The 22,821-nt window shown below is 37.2% G+C and overlaps 1 long non-coding RNA gene across 2 annotated transcripts in view; it reads right to left on the bottom strand.

Annotated features, from left to right (window-relative positions):
* Positions 1 to 2,236: 2,236 nt before the first annotated feature.
* Positions 2,237 to 22,821, bottom strand: part of LOC119855281 — a 36,922-nt gene continuing 16,337 nt past the window's right edge. The window contains exons 2-6 of one of the 2 annotated variants that reach the window (XR_005292814.2): positions 9,448 to 9,520; positions 7,005 to 7,082; positions 5,630 to 5,760; positions 4,166 to 4,342; positions 2,237 to 2,811 (exon numbers count right to left, since the gene is read on the bottom strand). This is a non-coding gene — a long non-coding RNA (uncharacterized LOC119855281). Of the gene's footprint in view, positions 2,812 to 4,165; positions 4,343 to 5,384; positions 5,528 to 5,629; positions 5,761 to 7,004; positions 7,083 to 9,447; positions 9,521 to 22,821 lie in introns of both variants that reach the window. The other variant, XR_006280878.1, reaches the window with a different exon arrangement.

Below are 22,821 nucleotides of genomic sequence, written 5' to 3'. Positions count from 1 at the left end.
AGTAAGGCATTTGATACCGTGCCACATGGGGAATTATTAGTTAAATTGGAGAAGATGGGGATCAATATGAACATCAGAAGGTGGATAAGGAATTGGTTAAAGGGGAGACTGCAACGGGTCCTACTGAAAGGCGAACTGTCAGGTTGGAGGGAGGTTACCAGTGGAGTTCCTCAGGGATCGGTTTTGGGACCAATCTTATTTAATCTTTTTGTTACTGACCTTGGCACAAAAAGTGGGAGTGTGCTAATAAAGTTTGCAGATGATACAAAGCTGGGAGGTATTGCCAATTCGGAGAAGGATCGGGATATTATACAGGAGGATCTGGATGACCTTGTAAACTGGAGTAATAGTAATAGGATGAAATTTAATAGTGAGAAGTGTAAGGTTATGCATTTAGGGATTAATAACAAGAATTTTAGTTATAAGTTGGGGACGCATCAATTAGAAGTAACGGAAGAGGAGAAGGACCTTGGAGTATTGGTTGATCATAGGATGACTATGAGCTGCCAATGTGATATGGCTGTGAAAAAAGCTAATGCGGTTTTGGGATGCATCAGGAGAGGCATTTCCAGTAGGGATAAGGAGGTTTTAGTACCGTTATACAAGGCACTGGTGAGACCTCACCTAGAATACTGTGTGCAGTTCTGGTCTCCCATGTTTAAAAAGGATGAATTCAAACTGGAGCAGGTACAGAGAAGGGCTACTAGGATGATCCGAGGAATGGAAAACTTGTCTTATGAAAGGAGACTTAAGGAGCTGGGCTTGTTTAGCCTAACTAAAAGAAGGTTGAGGGGAGATATGATTGCTCTCTATAAATATATCAGAGGGATAAATATAGGAGAGGGAGAGGAATTATTTAAGCTCAGCACCAATGTGGACACAAGAACAAATGGGTATAAACTGGCCACCAGGAAGTTTAGACTTGAAATCAGACGAAGGTTTTTAACCATCAGAGGAGTGAAGTTTTGGAATAACCTTCCAAGGGAAGCAGTGGGGGCAAAAGATCTATCTGGTTTTAAGATTCTACTTGATAAGTTTATGGAGGAGATGGTATGATGGGATAATGGGATTTTGGTAAGTAATTGATCTTTAAATATTCAGGGTAAATAGGCCAAATCCCCTGAGATGGGATATTAGATGGGTGGGATCTGATTTACTATAGAAAACTGGGTATCTGGCTGGTGAATCTTGCCCATGTGCTCAGGGTTTGGCTGATTGCCATGTTTGGGGTCGGGAGGGAGTTTTCCTCCAGGGCAGATTGGAGAGGCCCTGGAGTTTTTTTGCCTTCCTTTGTAGCATGGGGCATGGTTGACTGGAGGGAGGCTTCTCTGCTCCCTCGAAGTTTTGAACCATGATTTGAGGACTTCAATAGCTCAGACATGGGTGAGGTTTTTCATAGGAGTGGGTGGGTGACATTCTGTGGCCTGCGCTGTGCAGGAGGTCGGACTAGATGATCAGAGTGGTCCCTTCTGACCTTAGTATCTATGAATCTAAGTAAAAAAAATAGAGAGAGAGAGGAAAAAAAACACCACAAAAAAAGGAGGAGCAAATTTGAGCTGCATCAGTCTAATCAATTCACCCCATAGCTTCCTCTCAGCTGTGTCCCCCTTTTTTGGTTCTTGAAATTCAAATAAATAAATAACCCCACATAACCTTGATCTGAGTGAAATCATCATATAATAACCTATATATTAAATAGTTATTGGAGATGATTTTCAGCATGTCCTCAGCAGTATTTTCTAATGGATTGTGTAAAGAAAAAACAATTTGGACTATTAAGCATATGTGCTATTTAGAAATGTGTGCAAGAGGAACAAACCACCATATGTGACAGACTGATGAAAAGGCTAACAGTCAATTCTATAAACTTAAATATGTGCCAAATGTGGGAGTCTGATTCTGATCCTACACGTGTGTAAATCTGAGATAATTTAACTGAAATCTCTGATGCCACACTGGTACAAATCTGGCAGGAAATCAGAATCAGGAACCAGAGTGCTAAATGGTATTCCAAACTGAACCTAAAGTAGTCAGGGTCCTTTTCTTTTAAATAAATAAATACATACATTTTTCTCTTATTTAATGTGGCACAGTGTGAGATTTTTGTATAAGTTTCTGCACTTTTATGTGCAGATGTGTCCACTTTAAATGAAATATTTGCTACATTGCGGAAAAGTTGCCTTTAATTTTCCTCCTATGATTAATATCTGACTAAGAATTATTTTTGAAGAAGAAGTTTTATTTTCATAGCCCTCTTGTAAATAATATTTTGAAGCCTATTTCACTATTTGTATAATTGTAAACAATGAATCAATCATTTTTCAATAAAACCTATAGTAACCAAGCTAACCCAAAAAATTCCTTTGGCTAGTTAGAGTCATGATGAAGAAAATAAACTGAACACACAAATCTTGACTAAGCATAATTCTTGCCTTTAAATATCAGTGTTGATGATGCCTAAGATGTTCAATATTTTTGTAGCAAGACTCAGGTGCACCATTTTTAACTTTCTGATTGGTTTCATTTATAAAATTAGTAGGTAATAGTGATAGTCCTGGTAGTAATTACACATGGAAACAGAAAAAAAGCTGTAGTAAATCTGGTAGCATTTTAAGAATCCAGTCGTCATGAATTCATCTGGTATTTACTGAAGTAGCCCTGTTCATAATGAATTCATGATGTATTGTTATCAGTGTGACATGTACAATCATTGTTGTTCTACTGAAATCATCATTTAATTTACTCAGTGGTAGAGTAGATCAATTTTGCTTCAACAGTAATGGTTTGTGTAGCTTTTCTGCATGGTACTTCCTATAATACAAAAAAGGAAGATGTTGTAAGACAAAGTGAAGTCTAGTATGTGCTTTTAACTTTACACTTTCCCCCACAATAAGCACAAAAGTGGCCATAACTTTAAGTATATAAGAGCTATACAAATTCAAGAGTGACTGAGATGCAGTTAAGTTAATGTGGCACAAGTTACTTCAGCTGAAAAGAAAATGATGCCGTCTCTGCACAAAGACACTGTATAGTGTGTCATTTCGGTATCTTTGCTTTGTCAGATTTGCTAAAGAAGAAAAAAAGCAGCATTAATATGCAGAAGGTTTCTCAGATACTAAGTGCACACTTGGGGCATGACAAATAATGAATTAAGCAACACATTCACTGGCTTTGTTTGGAAGGGAAAGATGTTCTAACCTGTACTGCTATATTCTAGGAGCTGCACTAGATGAGTAATTTTATTTTTAAATATATGGTATCCAATTTGCTATAGTAATACACAAGGGAGATGCAAATTACAGGTGTACTGCTGTTTCTTATATAATTCCAGAAATGAGGGTAACTACAAAGTGAAATCGGAGAGAATATTTTCAGCTCTCTATTGAAGATGTTTACAAGCTCACTCAAAATCTTAGTTTCTACTCCTAAGTGACTTGGTGTTTCACGTTTGACATCATTTTCAACACAATGTATTTTGCTTGAAATTTTAAAATGCTAACTTTAAAAAATGAGTTATGGCCACTGAAAATATTACATGTGATGTTATATTGAACAAGAGTGTCAGATAATCAAATCTATTATCCCTTTTTCAACGTAGGTCCTTTATATTTTTGGGCTTACATGACAGGCCGAGGACCCAGACTTCCATGAGTTCTTTGTGTTGATGGCTCAGACCATCAAACTTCCTGGTCCGACATCAAGTGACATCCCTCAACATTTCGAGCTTCTTCAGACATAAAACAGAAATGTCTGAGTTTACTGGCTCAGCACCAATGGTTAAAGTAGATCAAAAAGGATGGGGGAAATTCATATATTATAATGTTTGGATGTTTTCATTTATAGATTCCAAAGCCAGAGGAGACTACTGTGGTCATTCAGTCTGACCACCTGCATAACACAGGCTATAGAACTTCCCCAAAATAATTCCTAGAGCATATCTTTTAGAAAAGCATCCAATCTTGATTTTAAAATTGCCAGCGATGGAGAATGCATTAAAACCCATGGTAAACTGTTCCAGTGATTAAACTCTCACTATAAATATTTACACTTATTTCCAATCTGAATTAGTCTAGCTTCAGCTTCCCTCTATTGGATCATGTTATACCTTCCTCTACGAGATTGATGACCCCATTATCAAATATTTGTTTCCCATGTAGGTACTTACAGACTGGGATCAAATCATTAGTGTCAATATGAACTATCGCCAATGGGTCCTTGCCCATCATCTTCAGAAGCCTAATCAGTCTTAGAGTGGCATCTCCTGTTCTGGCTCCAGGAAGGCAGCACACCATCCTGTTGTCCACTTGTCCCTTGCAGAACGTTCTTTCTATTCTTCTGAGTGCTGAATGCAAACATAGCTGTTTATAGCATGCAGTGAAGTGACATTTATCATCTTGAATGATGAAAAATGGCACAGAGCAAAGAATGAGGACAAGTGAATGTGTATGAAAGAAGCAAGCTTATAGAAAGCCAAAGTATGTGTACGAGTGTGCACAAGCACATACAGTGTGGGGCTGTGTAGAGGAACAACGCTTGTGCTCCTAACCTTATTCCTCATCCACATTCCTTCTGTGGAGAGCCAGAAAAGACAAGGGCCACTGCATTTCCCCTGGATTCTAGGCGGATGAAGGGAGCTGGATGTGCCATGATTTTATTCTTTCCAGGGGATAGCTAGCTTGAACAATTCCTCTCCTCCCATCAGATACACGTGTTGTTCCCCAATGGGTGTGTAGGCTTGGAGTCACAGAAACGCCTTACGCAACAGCATCTTCTCAGACTCCCATTTCAGATTCTTCTGTCCGATAATTCCTCTCTCCACTGACCAATGGCAAAGCAGAAGGGAGGCAGAGCAAAGTTCCTTACATGTGTGTCTTTAGGCCCTGTCTTTAAATAAAAACCAGGAAGATCTAAAGGGTAGAGAAATGGGATCCAACAAGACTTTTTTCCTTTTATCTCATTGTCAGATTTATATCTGAGGCACTAAACACTGTGATTTCAATAGCATCTCTTTCACAGGTTCTTTTCGTTTACTTATCATATGACCTGATAATCTTATTTCTATTACTACTTCCAATTTCCATCCATAGAGATTCATCTCCAGCTTTAGTTCCTGTATGCTGCCTACTTCTATTTGCAGTTAGTATTTCTTTGTCCCAATGACACATTTCATTGCTCTTTCTTTTAAATGGCCACTCGCCTGGAAAAACTATATTTCCTTCTGGAAAATGTTATACTTGCTCCTATTACATGTAACCCATAAGATTAATGTAACAAAGATTAGTGAAATATTTCTGCTCTTCTCTCTCCATTTCAGTTGTTTTGTGCATTACATTGTTCTGTTGACTGTGCATTCCCTTCCCCAGCCTCTGTAAAAGGGCACTCACCAGTGACAGCCATGGTAGAGCTGAAAGTGACACTGAAATGAGGCAGCAAACGGGATTGTGTGAGCACAGAAAGAAAAGGGAGGAGGAGATGTGAGCTCTAGCATGTTTGGTTTTGTTGCTCTCCACCTGCCCAAAAGAGCCTTCTGCACATAAACAGGGAGTAGAAACAAACATTTTAAAAATTCAGCAATACTATGTATGCTATTTTTAAACAATTACTACAAAAATTCAAGGTGTCAGTGTACCTCAAAGGGGTCTATATTACTCAGTGTTCATCCACATTAGTTTTCATCACCCACCAGGTTTCTGTTATGGTCATTACTGCATCACAGCCATCACTTCTTGACTCGAAAGTTTCGCTCCACTGGTGGTACCACTATGAAAGCGTGTATGTTTTAGTGAAGGAACACAACAAACAAATTGAATACTTCAATATAAGTCATCAGCTGCATTTCTGCATACAGAAATTTTTAAAAATCTAAACAGGAAAGTCTGGAAAATCTCCCCCTGAAAATATTTTTGTATAAAATAAGGCACTTTGGAACTTAATTAGGAGCAGACCAGTTTTTATACTGAATAATATGCTCCCTGAGGGGAAAAAAAAATCATAGTTAAGGGGAATTCAGGGAAGTCTCACCCAAGTTGTTTGAAATAGTTACTATAAGAATTTAATTTTTCAAAGAGTGACAAGGAAAGTGGTCAAATTTATCCCTGCGGTAAACCCACTGGCAACACTAGAGATTAATTTTGCTCAGTAAATAAAATAACTGAACATATGACACTACAGAACTTAACAAAATGTACTAAATATTTAGCCAGTCAAGGGAGTGGAGGAAGAGGCATGTTTTTGTGATCTCATGGAATCAGGCCAAGCCACATGTGTGCAAAAGGGCCCTCATTATTCTGTCTATCTCTAATATATTCAGAAGCAGAAATGTTCCTTTGAGGATTAAAGGAGTGATATAGCAACTCTGGATATAGATCAGAATTGCCAAGAGGAGGAAAACAACTCACAAGAAATACCACAACAGGGAATGAAGTGGCCATCAACCAAAAAAAACACAATACAATAACTGTAGATACCCAAACAATTTAACCACACTATTTTCATTACTCTATTAATGTAATATAAATAGCCAGAGTATCTGGTTTATAACAAGATAAATACCAGCATGGAAAGGTTATTAGCTCCTCCATTTCACTCTCTGGAATCCAGGGGCCTTGCTGGAAGAGTAGTTGACTGGCTTCTTTCCATTCTGACTAATGAAATATTTGTTTTTCTTTTTGAGTGCCAATCCCACCCTTTATTATATGAAATTATTTTTAAAATTTTCTCTATATCCCAAATCAAAGTTGGACAGTAAATACATTACCATAGATGCTGGAACAGTTTTTACAATGGAGGTGTTGAGAGCCATTGAGCCAAACTGTAAACGCTGTATCTGATGGAAATCACTTCAAGCTAGGGGATGCTGCCACACCCTCAGCACCCTTAGTTCCAGCCCCTACGTACATAACTGGCCATTATGGCACATTTTCAATATGACAGCTTAGATTCTGGAAAAAAGGAGGCAAACTCAGGAGAGGTGGGTATACAACATACATGTCCCATACACTCACCTAGTTTAGTCTGGAATGGATTAAAGCTGAGCTGACCATGTGAGAAACAGTCTCTTCTCCTCTCTCTGGAACCATTTCCTGATAGGCTATGTACACAACAGAGCTGGTCAACATTCTTTTTCAGCAAAACCTTTTTTCCTCTAATGAACAGAGTTTTTTTTTTTTTGTTTGTTTGTTTGTTTTTTACCAAAATGAATTTTTTTGTGGAAAATTTTCAAAGCTTTCTATATTTTCAATGAAAAAGCAGAAACCAACATCTGAAGTTTTTCACTGAACACTAAAAAAGTTTTTTGAAAACTGAAAAATTTGGTAGATTTCAATCTTGGTTTTTCATCAAAACCAAAATGTTTAGAAGAAATTTTTTTAAAAATTCAAAAATTTTTAAAGAATTGGTATTTCTCAATTAACTTTAGGGTACAGTTTCTTTAAAATTGTAGCAGCAAACCAGGCAGCATGGGAGCTAAAGAAAGGTGCAGGCAGAATTTCTCCAGAGAAACACACAGAGAGTAGCTGTAAGGATAATGCTGCTTTCTTGATCCTAATCCGAATAAAGATCCTTGTTCAATATTATAGAAAGAGTTGATTTCTTCTAATTCTTTATTGTTGTCATATGACACCTCCCAATTCAGGACCTCTTGTAACCACAGATTCTGCAGCCTCAAAACCAACCCTGCCTACAGCCTCTCTCTCATCCCCAAGTCAGCTGCTGCCTTTTCAGCTCATACAGGCGGCTGGTTAGCCAAAAAACACACACACAGCTGAATAAAATAAGTGGCCTTGCTCAACTTGCCTGTTCTTAAGACCACTCCTAGCTCGGACACTTATTAGAATGTGATTATTTGGCAGGATATACTCAGCACAAGCCTGCTGCGAGCTTATAGAGTAGATTGGGAAATGATTTTTTTCTCTTTGAAAAACTTGGCCAAAAAACATTTTCATTTTAGTCAAAATGTTTCTTCCAAATGTTTCTGGTTCTGTCAACAAAACAAAAAAACAAACATTTCTGGTTTGCTGAAATTAAAAAAAAAAACCACTCTGTTTTGTCAGTTTCAATAAAGCCAGAATTTTTTTCACAAAAAAATTCATTTAGTCAAAAAGCCATTTTTTGCCAAAACACATTTGACAGAAACTTTTCAAGTAGCTTTAATTCCTAGTCTATCCAACTTGTATGGACTCTCCAACAGTCTCATGAACCTAAGCTATTTGTAGCTATACCAAAGTTTTTGATCATTCCTGACTTATCTGGTTGTCAATGTGGCATGACAGTACTTCTGCTATTGTTAGCTAGGTTGGCACAAAACACATCTGTGACATGCTGTACCCCATGTTCACACCTTTATCTGGTTAGGATATATTTTCTACAAAGTATGCCTTGTGAGGTATCATTTGAAAACTCATAGTCTGCTGAATATTACTATCCTCTTAAAAGGTATGTAACAACACTGCATGTACAATTATAACATTTTACAGTACGATTGTTACTGAAATATGTTGTAGTTCTGGGTAACACCCACAAATCATTTTCTCAAAGACAACGGCACACTAGCATGCCAGCAAGGTGCTAAAGAGCCATTACCTCCTTAACTGGCCGTTCACTAGCAGGGGACAAGGTATAAACAAGAAATTTACATTTCATCCTAGACACAAGTCCAAATGTCACATACACAGGTAGCTATTTGTTTACACTCCGGCGGGGGGCTAATCCTCAAAGAGAGGAGAAGAGACAGTGACCTCCATATCACCCATCTCCTCCTCCAGTCCCTCTGCTTGCGGAATCAATGAATACCTGAAGAACACTGAGGGAGGGGTCCCTGGCTGAAAGGAAATTCAGCCTGTGAACTGTTACAGCTTATGCTGAGAGAGACGTCTTGCTTTTAAGTTCATGCAGGTATTAGCTTGTGGTTTTATCTTTTTATTTCTTTTGCAACCAGTTCTGACTTTTATGTCTTATCGCTAGTACTCACTTAAAATCTACCTTTCTCTAGTTAATAAACATGTTTTATTGTTTTATCTAAATCAGTGTGTTTGGACTGCAGTGTTTGGGAATCCCAACTTAGGATAAGAAGGCTGATGCATAATCATTACCCAGTGTTGGAATGAGGGACTTACTATGAGCTTGCACTACCTAGGAGAATACTGAGCAGTGCAAGATGCACATTTCTTGGGAACAAGGCTGGGACTGAAGAATTTGCGGGTGTTGCCCGCTATGTAGTTCATGAGTGGCTGGGAGAGCATTCGTGTATTTAGCTGGGAATGAATTTACTGGCTGATGACTGCATGAGCAGACCAGGAGTGGCTGTTCTGGCAGCAAAGCAATGTAAAAGGCACCTCAGGGTAGAGTGTTCAGCAGACAGAAGAGTTCAACAGTGCAGATTGTACCCTGGGGAATGTCACAATGTCATGCATGTCTTTAACTTATTTCATCAGAGATTTCCCCACCTACTTCATATTCTCTTTATGGTTTTACCATTCTCAGCAGGATTACGTTTCACATCAAATTGTTCTTCAATTTCATCCTGCAGAATAAAAATATTGGTCAGTAACAGAACCACAATGCTTCAGTTTAATAAGAACAGAAACATTCACAGACCTTCACATCCCATTTTCATAATATTTTGGTTTCATTCGTCTTGTCCTTGATGAGATAGCTGCTGACAGCTAACATTTCTCAGAATACCACTAGACAGATAAGCACATATTGTGGATATTGATGTCTTCTCATTACAGTATTATATATTCCCTTGAAAATATGAAACTGACAATAAACACTACATTGGCTTTTGATCAAGCTCTTGATCCTGTAACCTACCTCTCTGTTTTAATAATACCTACCTCAAGTTCTTCCTATAGGGTCATAAAAGTACCACTACCTTCATCTATATATTGGACAGTACACTGACTGCCCTCAGACAACCATGGAATTAATGTTCCTTTTCAAAGTGGGTGCATTGTAATTGTCTTCATCAAGTGCAGCCACAAAGTGTTTATAATGCTTTAAATGCAGTCTTTAATTAGCAATGGCAAGATCAGCAGGTGTGCTGATGAAAATGGCATGCAACACAGCCTATCACTTTTGGATGTGCAAATAAATACCCAGTGGATGTGATTTTTTTTTAATTTCGTGGGACACAAGAATGTCTCCATAAAATTGTCACTTCAAGGGAGGAAGTGTTAATTTCATGCAAGTGTAGGTGAAAAATATATTTAATTAAATTTAGTGGCATGAAGTTCATGGAATATGTAGTAAGCATAGAAAAATGACAGCCCTGTTATATGGATGAAGAATGGAAAGGCACATAAAAGGTAGAACCATCACTTGAGTTTTCTTGCACAGTGCTCGTGAAATAATGAGTTTGCTGAGTCAAACTCATAATAATGAATATAAATATAAAACTATAACTCAAAAAACAAAAAGATCCCAGTATTTCATTTAAAATTAATATTAATGTTCTGGTAACACGGCTGCTCCAAGGTTTTCATAGTTTCCTGCTAAACTTCTCTAGAATTTGCTATTACACACCAAAGGATCTTTCGCAATTATTATTTGTATTACCATAGTGCCTAGGATCCCCAGTCATGGCCCAAGACTCCATTGTTTGCACAAACACCAAACAAAAAGATGGTCCCTGCCCTAGGTGGGTCAAGAGTTTCTCCAATTCATGCCCCCCATCCCTTTTTTGTATAATGCTGTATATAAATCAAGAAACAATGTACTGCTTAGCCCAGATCTTTGATTTTTAGCAGGATATGCCAGTGGAATATGAACAAGCTTTCCAGCTCTGGGCTCTATATATTACTTGAATTCACCAAAATGGAAGAAGTCTGTTTCTGCTCCCTCTTTGCCCACCACCAATAGATTCTGACCTTTTTATACCTACTAGTATACTATGTGCACTCAGGTAATTTCATTAACATACGTTAGTTGGAGGTTTCAGTGTTTGTTCTATAAACTTGTGCTCAGTATTAACAGTAAGTAAGTCCAGGGCTCTTCCTAAGTGAATGGATATCTTGTTATTTTAGGCATTAATAGGCAAATAGATTTACCAACGATCTGATCAGCTGTATAATTAAATACATTGAGAAGCCATATCATATGTGAACATGAAAGGGGAAAGAGAAATCTGCTCTCTGCAGGAAATACATTATGCTGCTTTTACAGTATTTATTGTAAATAAACAAACTGATATTTTGGGCTGGTTTATTAAAAAGACAAAGGCTACAAATAAATTATTTGTAAGCAGGAATAATATAAGATTCAGAATAATTATTGCAAAATAAGTGTGTAACCAGAGAGTCCATTTTTGATAAATTAATAAAAGTAAGAGAAGCATCAGATTACAAATATCCTCTTGTTGCTACTTGTGAGTTGTAGAAAGACACCTGGCTTTTATGGCAAAGTTTGTTGTCCTTTACATTGTGTAAATCTGGAGTAAATATATTGGTTTCACAGATTAGCTGAGCCTTCCTTGCTGAGAATTTCCGTTGGGATATTAGTCAGCATTCCTGAGGACATTCCCATGTGGGATTTGTCATGTCATGACCACTGCTGAAATTTGTAAGGGTGTTCTCTCACATGGCAAAGGCTTTAACTCCTTAATCATCACACAGGATCTTAAAGTTTCTACATTTATTGACTATTGCACAGAGGGAAATTGCAAGTTACAAAACAGTTAGTTTTGTAAAACTAACTTTTTTTAAATGGAACAAGCAAGACACATGCCAGACTTTACTGTTGGCCTTTCCCTCCATTGGTGCTGAAAGCTATAAAAGCAACAGAACCACTGTACTTCCATTGTGGGGGGCCTGCAGAGAGCCAGAGTAAGAAGATCCACACTCACCGCATGCTGCAGAGTCTCTCTCTGCAGGGGTGTTGTGAGAAGAGCATGGAAATAGCCAGTAAACTCAACCTCTTTGTAGATCCACAGGCTTCACCGTCCCTCTCTGCAGTTCTGTAAGAGAAGTGCAGAGACCCCAGCTCTTAGTACAGCTTGTAATCTAGAGGTGGGGCTGCACGTTTTATCCCAGGGAGATAGAGGAGATTCCTGTCCCAAGCCCAATCTACCGTAGATCCCCTGCACAAAACTCTGTCACTAGGATGATCAAATTTGGCCTTGAGAAGGAGAGAGAAACAATCACAAGGACCAAATGTACTTACTTATAGATATAAACAAATGCTGGTAATCTAATTGCTCACTTAAACTTTCATTTCCTTCAAAGTGTGAGAAGGAAATGTATTATGAATATGTATGATTTACTCTTCTATTACCTGCAACAAATATCACAGGAAAATCCATCAAAGCAAATAGAAAACTGTCTGAAGTGGAATTAGTATATGCAAAATACATCATGGTGAATTCAAATGAATAATACTTAAACCTTGACTTGCTAATGGCTGTGTTTCATTCCATCACACCTAAGTTTTATATATCTTATTCCTCTTATTGGTTCTTTATATTAACTCAAAAAATTCTGTTTTTCACTTTACTCAAATATGGACAAATTTGGTGATTTATAAAATCTGTCCGCAAGCTGTTGCAAATTTTAATAGATCCCTGATTTAGACTTGTTTTCAGTTTAATTGACATTTTCTTATTTGAAACACAAAAATGTCCATTGAGGGAAAAAATCACAGTTTTCACAGCATCATGGCAATATCAGGAACAGCAGACCATAAATCACCAAACATGATTTCTAGATTAAAGAACTTTCCCCACAGAATGAGGAATTTGTGTGTCAAACAGAACAGAGAGTTTGATGGAGAAAACATATTTTTTCTGGACTTAATTATTTCACTTTACAAAAATGAGTCCAATTGTAACAGGATATCACATTCTGAAGACGGCAAAGTTGACCTGTTTAATAATTAAATTAATCTAATATAACTATTAATTTTCAAGCTAATTCATGAAACAAAAAAAATTAATAATGGCAATCTCTCCAGACAGGAGAAAAGACAGAATCCATGAAATCTCACTTTAATGCAGTGAAAGACAGACACTTTCTACTATAAATCTTGAATGGAAATAAGACATTCCATATATTTATACTTCTGCAGCCACAGCTTATGTCCTGTTCATTCAAAGAGAATGAGACAGGATCTGCAGTTGGAAAAAAGAAAAACAGAGGGGCAAGGGAGGTGTGAAGTGCTGGCAACCTTATTGATAAAAAAAGAACTAAAAATATATTGACTTTTGTTGAGGTGAATGTCAATAGGTATATTTCAATACCCAATAGGTATATTTCAAATGAGAAGCTCAGAGATAATATATCAGTAAATATTTTATTTCCGATCAGTGTGTAGTTGTTTTCATCAATAGACAGGTCTGTTTATTTATTTATTTGTATTTGGGCAAGGAACTGTTTATGAAATATATTGCAGTCACCCATTTTTCAAAATGTTTTTAAATTATCCCAGTCATTTAAGTGCATCATTAAGCCACCTATGCATGAGATCTTCAAAAGCAACAATTTCTTCTGTACAAGAAAACCAGTTATTCAATGTAGAAGGAGGGAGATTCTGCCATTAATTATTTTTTGCCTAGTAAAACAATTGCATACCACCGCAAATTCATGTTTAAGTATTTTTGCTGGTGGGACTCTGTAGGTTGAGTGCTCAGAAGTCGCTAGCCAGAGACAACATGAGAACTCTCTCAGCAGGGGCTGGCTATCATGGGTATATTCCCACATCCACTGTCTGGCAACTGGCAGAACATATCCAAGGATACAAAGTTCTTTACAAACATAAGTTAATCATGGTAATTCTAAATGATAACACTCCATGTTATAGGTAATGAAACTGAGGCACAGATGGGGTAAGTGACACACACAGCAACTCAGAGAAATGAGTGGGAATAGATCCTGGGATTCCTGAATCCCAGTCCTGTTTTAATAATTAGAACACACACCTGTATGGAAATAATCTCCCCCTGTATCAAATTCATTTGGTTTATTGCATATTTTGGGGGAGAAGGGTCACATTTTTTTTATTTTCTCTAATAAACCATTTGAAACAGGATCGGTATTGCTTTGATTATACCGTTTTGTGTAGTCCTGTAGAATTTTTACCAAGTGTTGCCTGTCTGGTCAAGATAACACACAATCATTCAACTAGGGAATCTGCAGAAACCTGAAGATCACAAAGAGCTATTATTGCTTTTAAATCTATATGCAATGTGATATGGCAAAACACACAAAAGGATAAACTAAAATTAAGGCTGCTACTGAGATGAAGTCTAAACATCATTAATCTAATGTAAAACAGTTGTATAGCAGCAATCAGAGATATGCATTCACTGTAAGAATTGAGGCACTCAGCAGAGGAAGGTCAGCAAATTGGTAATTTTTTAGAAGGGAAAAAGTTGCTCACAGCTTTTGAAGAGTTTAGGAGTCCTAAAAATATACTAGGGGCCCCATCAGTTATATCAGCTACCAACATTTCAAGCATTTAAGATTTTACTTGGCAAACATTGAATTATTTCTGGAAATGATTCAAGTTAAAAAAAAATGGTAAGTTTCCAATTACAAAACACCCCTAAGCATTCCTACTACTGCTAAAGTGGCATGATCTTGTCATTTTCTGCCCATATGTCATTCTGAAAAAAGTGGCTGATTTTCCTAGTTTTAAGGACTGTTGTGAAAATATTGCATAAAACACACTATCAGCTACATATAGAAAAGCACAGGTTAAAAAGAGATTAAACAAAAAATAGTTTAATTTACAATGGGTCATATCAATACCTTTGGATTAATCTTACTTTCAAGACTCATTGGCACATGAAGGAAAACCTACCAGCAGCGGAATACACTGCAGCTCCTTTAGAAAGGATCAAGTATACTGCTAAGTAGTTGCAGCACTGAGTGAAACCCTACCATGCCTTATCTCTGTGTTTCAGGAGCTAGATGTTTCAAATACAGCCACTTTATTGATACTAAATTCAGCAAGCACTAAAACTTAAGGGAGGCACTGCTGTCAATAGTCACTGGGACTTGGCCTTTGAAGGAAAGGGGAATTATGGAAAATGTAGTCCCCAGGGAAGCATGGGGCTGATGGGAGGTGAAGGCTCAGATGGGTCACATGACAAGGTTAAGTAATTAGCCCAAATTCATATTATGAGTCACTTCCAGAGATGGGAACACAACACAAAAGTACTGATTCCCATTTCCCTGATCTATTCACTAGAAGATACATTTCATCCAATTTAAGGCACTTCCCTCTTATTTGTATTACAGTAGCTGTAGTCATTGATCAGGGCTCCACTTTACTAGGCACTGTACAAAAATATAATAAATAGATGGTCCCTGCTCCCAAAAACTTACAATGAAAATAGAAAGTGAGACAACAGATGGATGCAACAAACAGTCAGGAGTGGTGGGAGAAAGCACAAATCAACAATGAGACAACCCCTAAATGGGATATGTAGTGCTTACTGAATTATTTTCTCTTGTTAAGCAGATAGTCTGTACACTTTATTTGTCATTCTACAGTAGATTATCACAGTGCAATTACATTGCATTTCGGCAACAATTTCAGCAACAGCAATACCACATGGGTCAATTTATGATCCCTTTTTGTTCTGTTCTACAATGCATTCTACGATCAGAGAAACAACTAATCTATATGTCATTGCCTCAGGCTGCTGTTTTGTTTTGTCAGTCCCCCTCCCCACCCTCACCCCCCTTTTTCCTTCTGACACTGACTTTAATATATTTAAGAGACATAAAAGAACTAATCATGTCAAAGTTGTGACAAATCAGTCAGACTAACAACAAATGAGGTACAATATTGCTTTAGATAGACCAATTTTCCTTGGTATTAAGAGTGATCTTAACCTTGAAGAGCTTGGTGTAAATATTTACCCTTGATAACAGTGGTTCCCATTTGCCCACCAGCTTAGCTTTTAAAAAAAAAAGCCTCACCAAGAGAAATAATGCCATATTTTTACTCAAATTAGATTTCAAAGAAGGGGAGAAATGGAGGAACAATTAATGTCAAACTGCTTCTCACATTACTGACCCATCTGGTTTCAATTTTTCCTTCTGGCAACATCTCATCAGGAGGCTTGGATGATGCCATCGTTGCTGGTAACTAGTATGAACTTTCAAAAGATTAGACAAGATTAAAGAATTTTCCCTCCTAACAATATTGGCAGCACTGACTATTATGCAACAAGTTTCAGTAGACTGTTCTCCAAGGCCCAGTTATGACCTAACAATGAAGTGGTGGTAATCAAATTGTCCTAGTAAACCCTTTCTTCACCTGTTTTTCTTGGCTACCTTGCAAAGGATTCCACTGATTATCTTTAATTGCCTTTTTTGGTCTTCAAAGGAAAAAGAAAATCCAAAAGAGCCTTCCCAAGTTTTCTTACAGCATGAAAAACTGGAAATGTGTCAAGAGCTAAACTCCAAAAAAATTCTGAACATAGCACTAAGTATTATTTATTACTTGTAGAGTGCCATTTTAAAAAGCGCTAATTAAAAAATATAGGAACTTAAAAAGATTTGTTCTCCACTTTATCAGTGAGTTGAAGGATGAATTATGATGCAATTGTAGCCACTCCATAGTTAAGATTGTAACTGGGTTTTGTGAGCTTGATTTGTGCCCCATCCCCTCCATAGCACACCTACTCATTCAGCCCATAGGAGTTTTCCTTACACAAAGACAGCATCTTTTCTCACGTTCAAGTTACTGATGTAAACCAAATATTTCTTGCCCATATTTTCAAACATATGCACTTCCTGTCATAACAATCCACATAACCCACATGTTCCCTAAGCTTTTGTCCACTATTAACCAACACAGCAGAAAAATATGATAAAGTATTCCTGTGAAACGAAGAAGTTGCTAGTTATATAGGGCTAGATTCCCTGGTGCAGCAAAACTGCATTGAGAGGGACAAGGCAGGATGGAAGATGGAGAATACTGGTCAAGATTGTCAATTATTTCCCATGATCCCAAAGTCTGTCTCTACAAGAGTTCCATCAGTGCAACTCAGTTCATAGTCCCAGAACATCTGGCCTGAGCAACACAAAAAGAAATGGCCAGGCCAATCTTGCCATCACTCCTGCTCACCCAGCCACATAATAAGCAAAGAGATCCACATGGTACACAGAGATTGGGAGCAGTAAACAGGGTAGGAAGGCAAATTAAGTAGAAAAATGCCTGCAAAGCTCCTCAAATTACCATGAGGACAGAATGGATGCCAGACCCTGGCTAGTATCACAGTGGGCACTGAGTGCAGGTCATAATGCAAGCGTAACACACATGCTGATATAGACAGAATGCATAAGATCAGGAAAGGTGATTGGTGCTAAATTGCACCAGGCCCTTATGGTCAGTCTGTATTCCCCAAGACACTGAGGATGAGCAAAGAATACTGGCAGGTTAATCAACCATCCTTTTCTCCTGGGACTTGATTTATAATTGATTCAATCAGCAAACTCATGGCAATCAAACTGCTTTTGGTCGGATGTGAACTCCATACTCCTACCTCTGGTTTAGATTAGTTATATCAGCTATATTTGTTACTGAGGTGATAACATTTGTCTCTGTCATCCTTACAAAGAAGAATGAGCCCACATCCCAAACCTGTGAGTATGGACATATAACCACAGCATAATCCATTGGACAACAAGCACGCTGTTTGGTTGGACTCTGAGTGCAAAGCCATGCAATTCTCCTGCAATGGCATCTCTGGGGTAAACTCATGCCGCACCTGCATTCTCTAACCATTCATTCTGGCACAGCCCAGGTTGCTGTCTCATCCATTTGTGTGAAAACAATCTAGGATTTTGTATGGATTTAATCTCATCATTCACTCTAAACAGGATTTGGCCGTGATCTTCCAGATGTTCCAGGGGATTTGCCTCAGAGGTGCAACAGTTTTTGACTATCCAGAAGGTGGTATGGAACTATTCATTTCAGTTGCTGGTGTCTAATCAGCAGGTCCCCTGCCTTGGAATGGTGGTTTAGTAGGGACCAGGAGGCATTGGCCTTGACCCATTGTATTTGCACAGCAAGGAGACAGCTTCCCTGTCTGTCATAGATTGAGGAACCCCTCACCTGTATCCTTAACCGTCACACAAAAAAGGGTAGTAAGAATCTCAGCTGTGGAGGGAGATTATAGAACAGTTCATACATGGAAGTGAAGCCATGGGGCCTTCAGGGCCATTGTCTGCAATCCCAGTTCTCAGAGTAACAGCCGTGTTAGTCTGTATTCGCAAAAAGAAAAGGAGTACTTGTGGCACCTTAGAGACTAACAAATTTATTAGAGCATAAGCTTTCGTGAGCTACAGCTCACTTCATCGGATGCATTTGGTGGAAAAAATCCCAGTTCTGTTACAATAAGGGTAGGATTATGGTTGCTAAAGCACATCTGTTTGTTGTCATTAACATGTTAATAATGTTGCATCCATTAGCTTTAACTTATACGGAGTGTCTGTGTCTCATTCCTTGTCATTAGTCACTTGAGGAGGTTGCTTTGAAATTAGCCCAAGTAATACATTACTTCCAGAGTTGTTATAAAATATTTAGAAGAGGGCCACATGTACAGAGAAAATAGGATAGAAAAAAAATCTCTTTCTTTCATAAAAAGTTCCCTGGTATTTCCCCTATATCATAGAATTACAGCTTTTGCAGCATACCCCATTTAGAACTCTAGTTGGTATTTCTCAGCATTTTACAACAATAGAAGTTTATTGTATTAACCACTCTCCAACTCAAATAATCTGTCTAGAACATGAAAAGGGATTCAGTTCCTGAATAAATTATGCTCCCCAAACTTCCTGCTCTTTCCACACTGAAATGGACATATCTATATATTACTCTTCCATTGTTTACTCATTTTGATTCTATATGTTAAGGGTGTATTATTCTGAGAACAGGGCACATGATGTGTGAATGACTGTAGATCCTGCCTGGGAAAATCTATTTTGGTTAATAAGATGCAGGCTATAACAATTCAAAACAAAAGACTTTTGTACTTATTTGCATGACAATACCCAGTGTGGTTTTCCTGTACACTAGCACAGACCTGGTGTCAAAGCTCTAGGGAAAAGAACAAACATTCTGAGATTGTGTTTGCAGCAAAAAGTTTTCTTTTCTTTTTCTTTCTCCAACACTTTGCTTTGCAGGTGAGAACTGTGAAGATACACCCACTTTTTGCTTCCAGATTTTTTTGTGATATATTTTGTACTACCCATCCATCTACATGCTAGTTATTTATATATCACCAGTCACCTACATTATCTAGATGCAGCTATCTCATGTAAGTTCCAATCTTATTCCTTTTAGAGTCACTGGGAGCGTCAAGCTGTCTGAAGTGGCTCAGGAGTGTGAGCCCAGGGCATATTGTTAAGAAGGGCACAAACCCCAAACTGGTTGTGAGTTCTACACTTAGATTTCACCAACCAAGTATCAAGTGTGAATTCCTCAAGCACTGCAACAGCCTTAACATGGAGTCACAGACAGACCCCTTGGCACTCCTATCTTGCCACCCAGACAAGCTTGCCTTTGTGATAGATAGTTCCTTACAGCAAAAATCACAAATATATTTAGGTTTCAGAGTAGCAGCCATGTTAGTTATATTTTATATAATATAAAAATATATTTAGGTTACTCCTAGTCCCAAAAGACAAGTCACTTCCCCAAGGTCAATTGCACCTTAGACCCTACACAACAAGACAACTCTTGAAGCCAATCCTATAATAAATTAACTAAAAAAAAAGAAATTAGAGTTATTTACATGGTTAAAGCAAGTAAACATACAGACACAAATGAGTTATGATCTTAGGTTCCAAAAGGTAATAAAAGCTGCTGTAATATGCAAGCTCTATAGTCCCCTAGAGATAACCCAGGCTAAGCAACTGGGGATCCCTTGCTTATGCTTAGAAATTTTGCCGCCCCAAACTCCAAGCAGCATAGAGATCTAGTTTCTTCCTCTCAGGGATTTTTATTTCCTTTGCCCATGGTTCAAAATGATGGGACAAGACCACATGCATATCTCCTTTTGGTCGTTGATATTTCACAATGGCTCATTTGCTTTCAGTGAGCCTTCCTGGTGGGCGGGACCTAACACCTTCTGTAGAAAGACCACATTTTACATCTGATGACCTGTTTGAAGACTTACACGATTACAGAGTTTGACAATGCAAACACACAATATAAACTTATAGCATGGGGTACAGATGTTATAAGTGAGATTACTACATGAGGCATCCTACAAGAATTTCATAAAGTCTAAACTCTAAACACATTCTTACAAACCTAACATCTATTTTAACAATGCTAACATACAGGTGAGCCAGACTGGTTTCCAGCTATGGATTGGTCAGTGTTCAGTTGAGGCCTAGGGGCCTTGGCATGAGCTGGCACTTGATCTGCCAGCATCACACAGAGTATTACCAATGATTGGGGAAGGATCAAGGATCATCTTACTTCAACAATCCCATCATGATTATGTATCAGAATTTACAGATTAAAATTTAAGTGGCAATAAAATGTTAAGCACAAGAAAATGTCTCACCCAAAAGGCATTATATTAATCAAAACATACGTAGCACATAGGATAGCCTCTCTTCTCCTTCCCACTCCATTGGTATATAATAACAGAACAGATATGCTAACCATTTCAAATGGTCTGTCTGAACATTTCGATTTCCAGCATTCTTTTGAAAAGTTCTGAGCTATTCTGAATTAAATGATAGATTGAAATACACCAAATTGTCTCATTAAAATGATTTAAGAGCAGCCAAATTTTATTTTAATATAAAAATAAGGAAACTTCTAATCTGAGATTCCCTTGGGAGCCAACATGAAGCAGATTAGCACCCAAATTACCATCTTTTCAGTTGTTTAATTGTGGTTATTAAAGAACCTTTGTCTAATGGGTGTAACATTACCCATTACCACTGTGACACGACGTCATATAACACTGCAATGTTGTCAATTTAGAAAAGCCTGTTAATGTTTTCCTTTTCCAGACAGAAATGTGATTCCTGTACTAGCTGACAAGTCTCCTCAGAATTGTCAACATTTAAATTGGTTTTAGTGTGATACAAACATAAATATAAATATATTAAAAATAAAAATCTGACATTTTTTGCATACAGTTCATTAACTAACCATCATTAGGCTAACATGGAACAGCATTTTTTAGCATCATTAAACTGCTCTATATTTTCATCCATCAAAAAAAGAACTACTTTTCCCCTTATCCTTCTCTGTAAAACACAAGGAAGTGCTGAAACAAATATTATTTAAATAATATAGGCAGCATTTATTTTATACCATATAATTCATACTTCATTAAATGCACAAACTAAACAGGAAATGATTACCCATCAACAAAGATCTTATGCTAATGATTGAATAAACCTGCAATAATATAACAGACATTTTGATACAATTTATGCCACTTCATCCTCCATTTGCAAAACTCTGCCATATTTTTTTCTATGCACTACATGAAATTTGCACAATACTTTTCTAAAATGTGTATAGTGAAAATCATTTACCCAAAGGTCAATACTTGGAGTTTTGGAATACTTTTAAAAGTTTATAAAATTGTAAAAGCCAGCATCACACATGACACTTGCATTCTTGTCAGTGATCTCAAGGGAGACCATAGAAAGAATGGGCTTGTACACTGATCTAGATAGGCTCTTGCCCTTACCGAAAAAGCCAGACTATGAGCCAAGTTCGTGGTGTACTTGTTAAATGGATAGAGTGTTGACCCCTATCTGAAGCAGTGAATTCATTTTACAAAATCAAGTGAATTTGAATGCAGGAGGAAAGAACTTCATAACTATTTTATAAGTGTTATGGAAATTAGAATGACAACAATTTATACTACTGAAAAATATTTGCTTGTGGAAAAAAGTAATGGTTAGATGCTGGGTATGAAATAAAAACAGTTAAACAGCTATTAAATCTAAAAGTAGATTATTTCCCTTGGGATAAATTTTTAGTTTCCAATTTTAAGTTAAATGTCTCCTTGACATTCTTATCATGTTTATAAAATTGGCAAAAATCTACCTAGAACTGGGTTTGAATTAAATATTTTTAAAGCCCATGAAGATAAGTGAAATAAATATATTTTATGAGCTGAATGAAAGGGCACAGATTTCATATGTAAACAGTGCCATCTTCTGGTAGTCCAGATGCAAAGCTAGCATAAAAATCCCTCCTAATTCATTTGCATAAATATCATTTGGAAATAGGGGTCTTTGTAAAGAAATTAGCCAATCGTTGTTTCATATTAATAATTACTATTTTTTTTCAAAATTAGTAAGAAAGTTATTTTTTATGAAGTAAGGACTTGATCTGCTCCATTCAAGTCACTGAGAGTTTTTCCATTGACTTTGATGGGGCTGTGGCAAGCCCCAAATCAATTTCTTCTTCCAAGAAAGAAACAGTCATCTGAATAAGTACAGTTTACAAAACACATGCAGTACTACTTACATTATTCAAAACAAAAAGTAAATCTTACAAAAAAAATCCTACAGGTTTATACATTTTTATTTTTAAATTTTAAAACTCCACTAAAAAGAAATTGACTTAAATTTGCAGACAATTTTTTCCAATTTTAGTGGCTGAGTATTCAAGTTTTGGGAGAGTTTTGTCAAGAAAAAAACTGAACTTCAAATAATCATGTCTGATTTCTCTCATCAGAGTTATTGGGAGAGGAAGAAAGAAGTCAAGGGTCGCAATAGCTCTCAACAATTACTTCAAGTTCCCTTTTTCTCCATAAGCATATAGTTTATCTTTGGAGATTTAAAATTGTAGATGAAAGAGCACTAGATTAAATGAGTTAGAATACTA

Source organism: Dermochelys coriacea, chromosome 4 (genome assembly GCF_009764565.3).
Source record: "Dermochelys coriacea isolate rDerCor1 chromosome 4, rDerCor1.pri.v4, whole genome shotgun sequence".
NCBI lineage: Eukaryota > Metazoa > Chordata > Testudines > Dermochelyidae > Dermochelys > Dermochelys coriacea.
The sequence above is the reverse complement of the archived record's forward strand: the minus strand, read 5'-3'. Positions and strand labels throughout refer to the sequence as shown.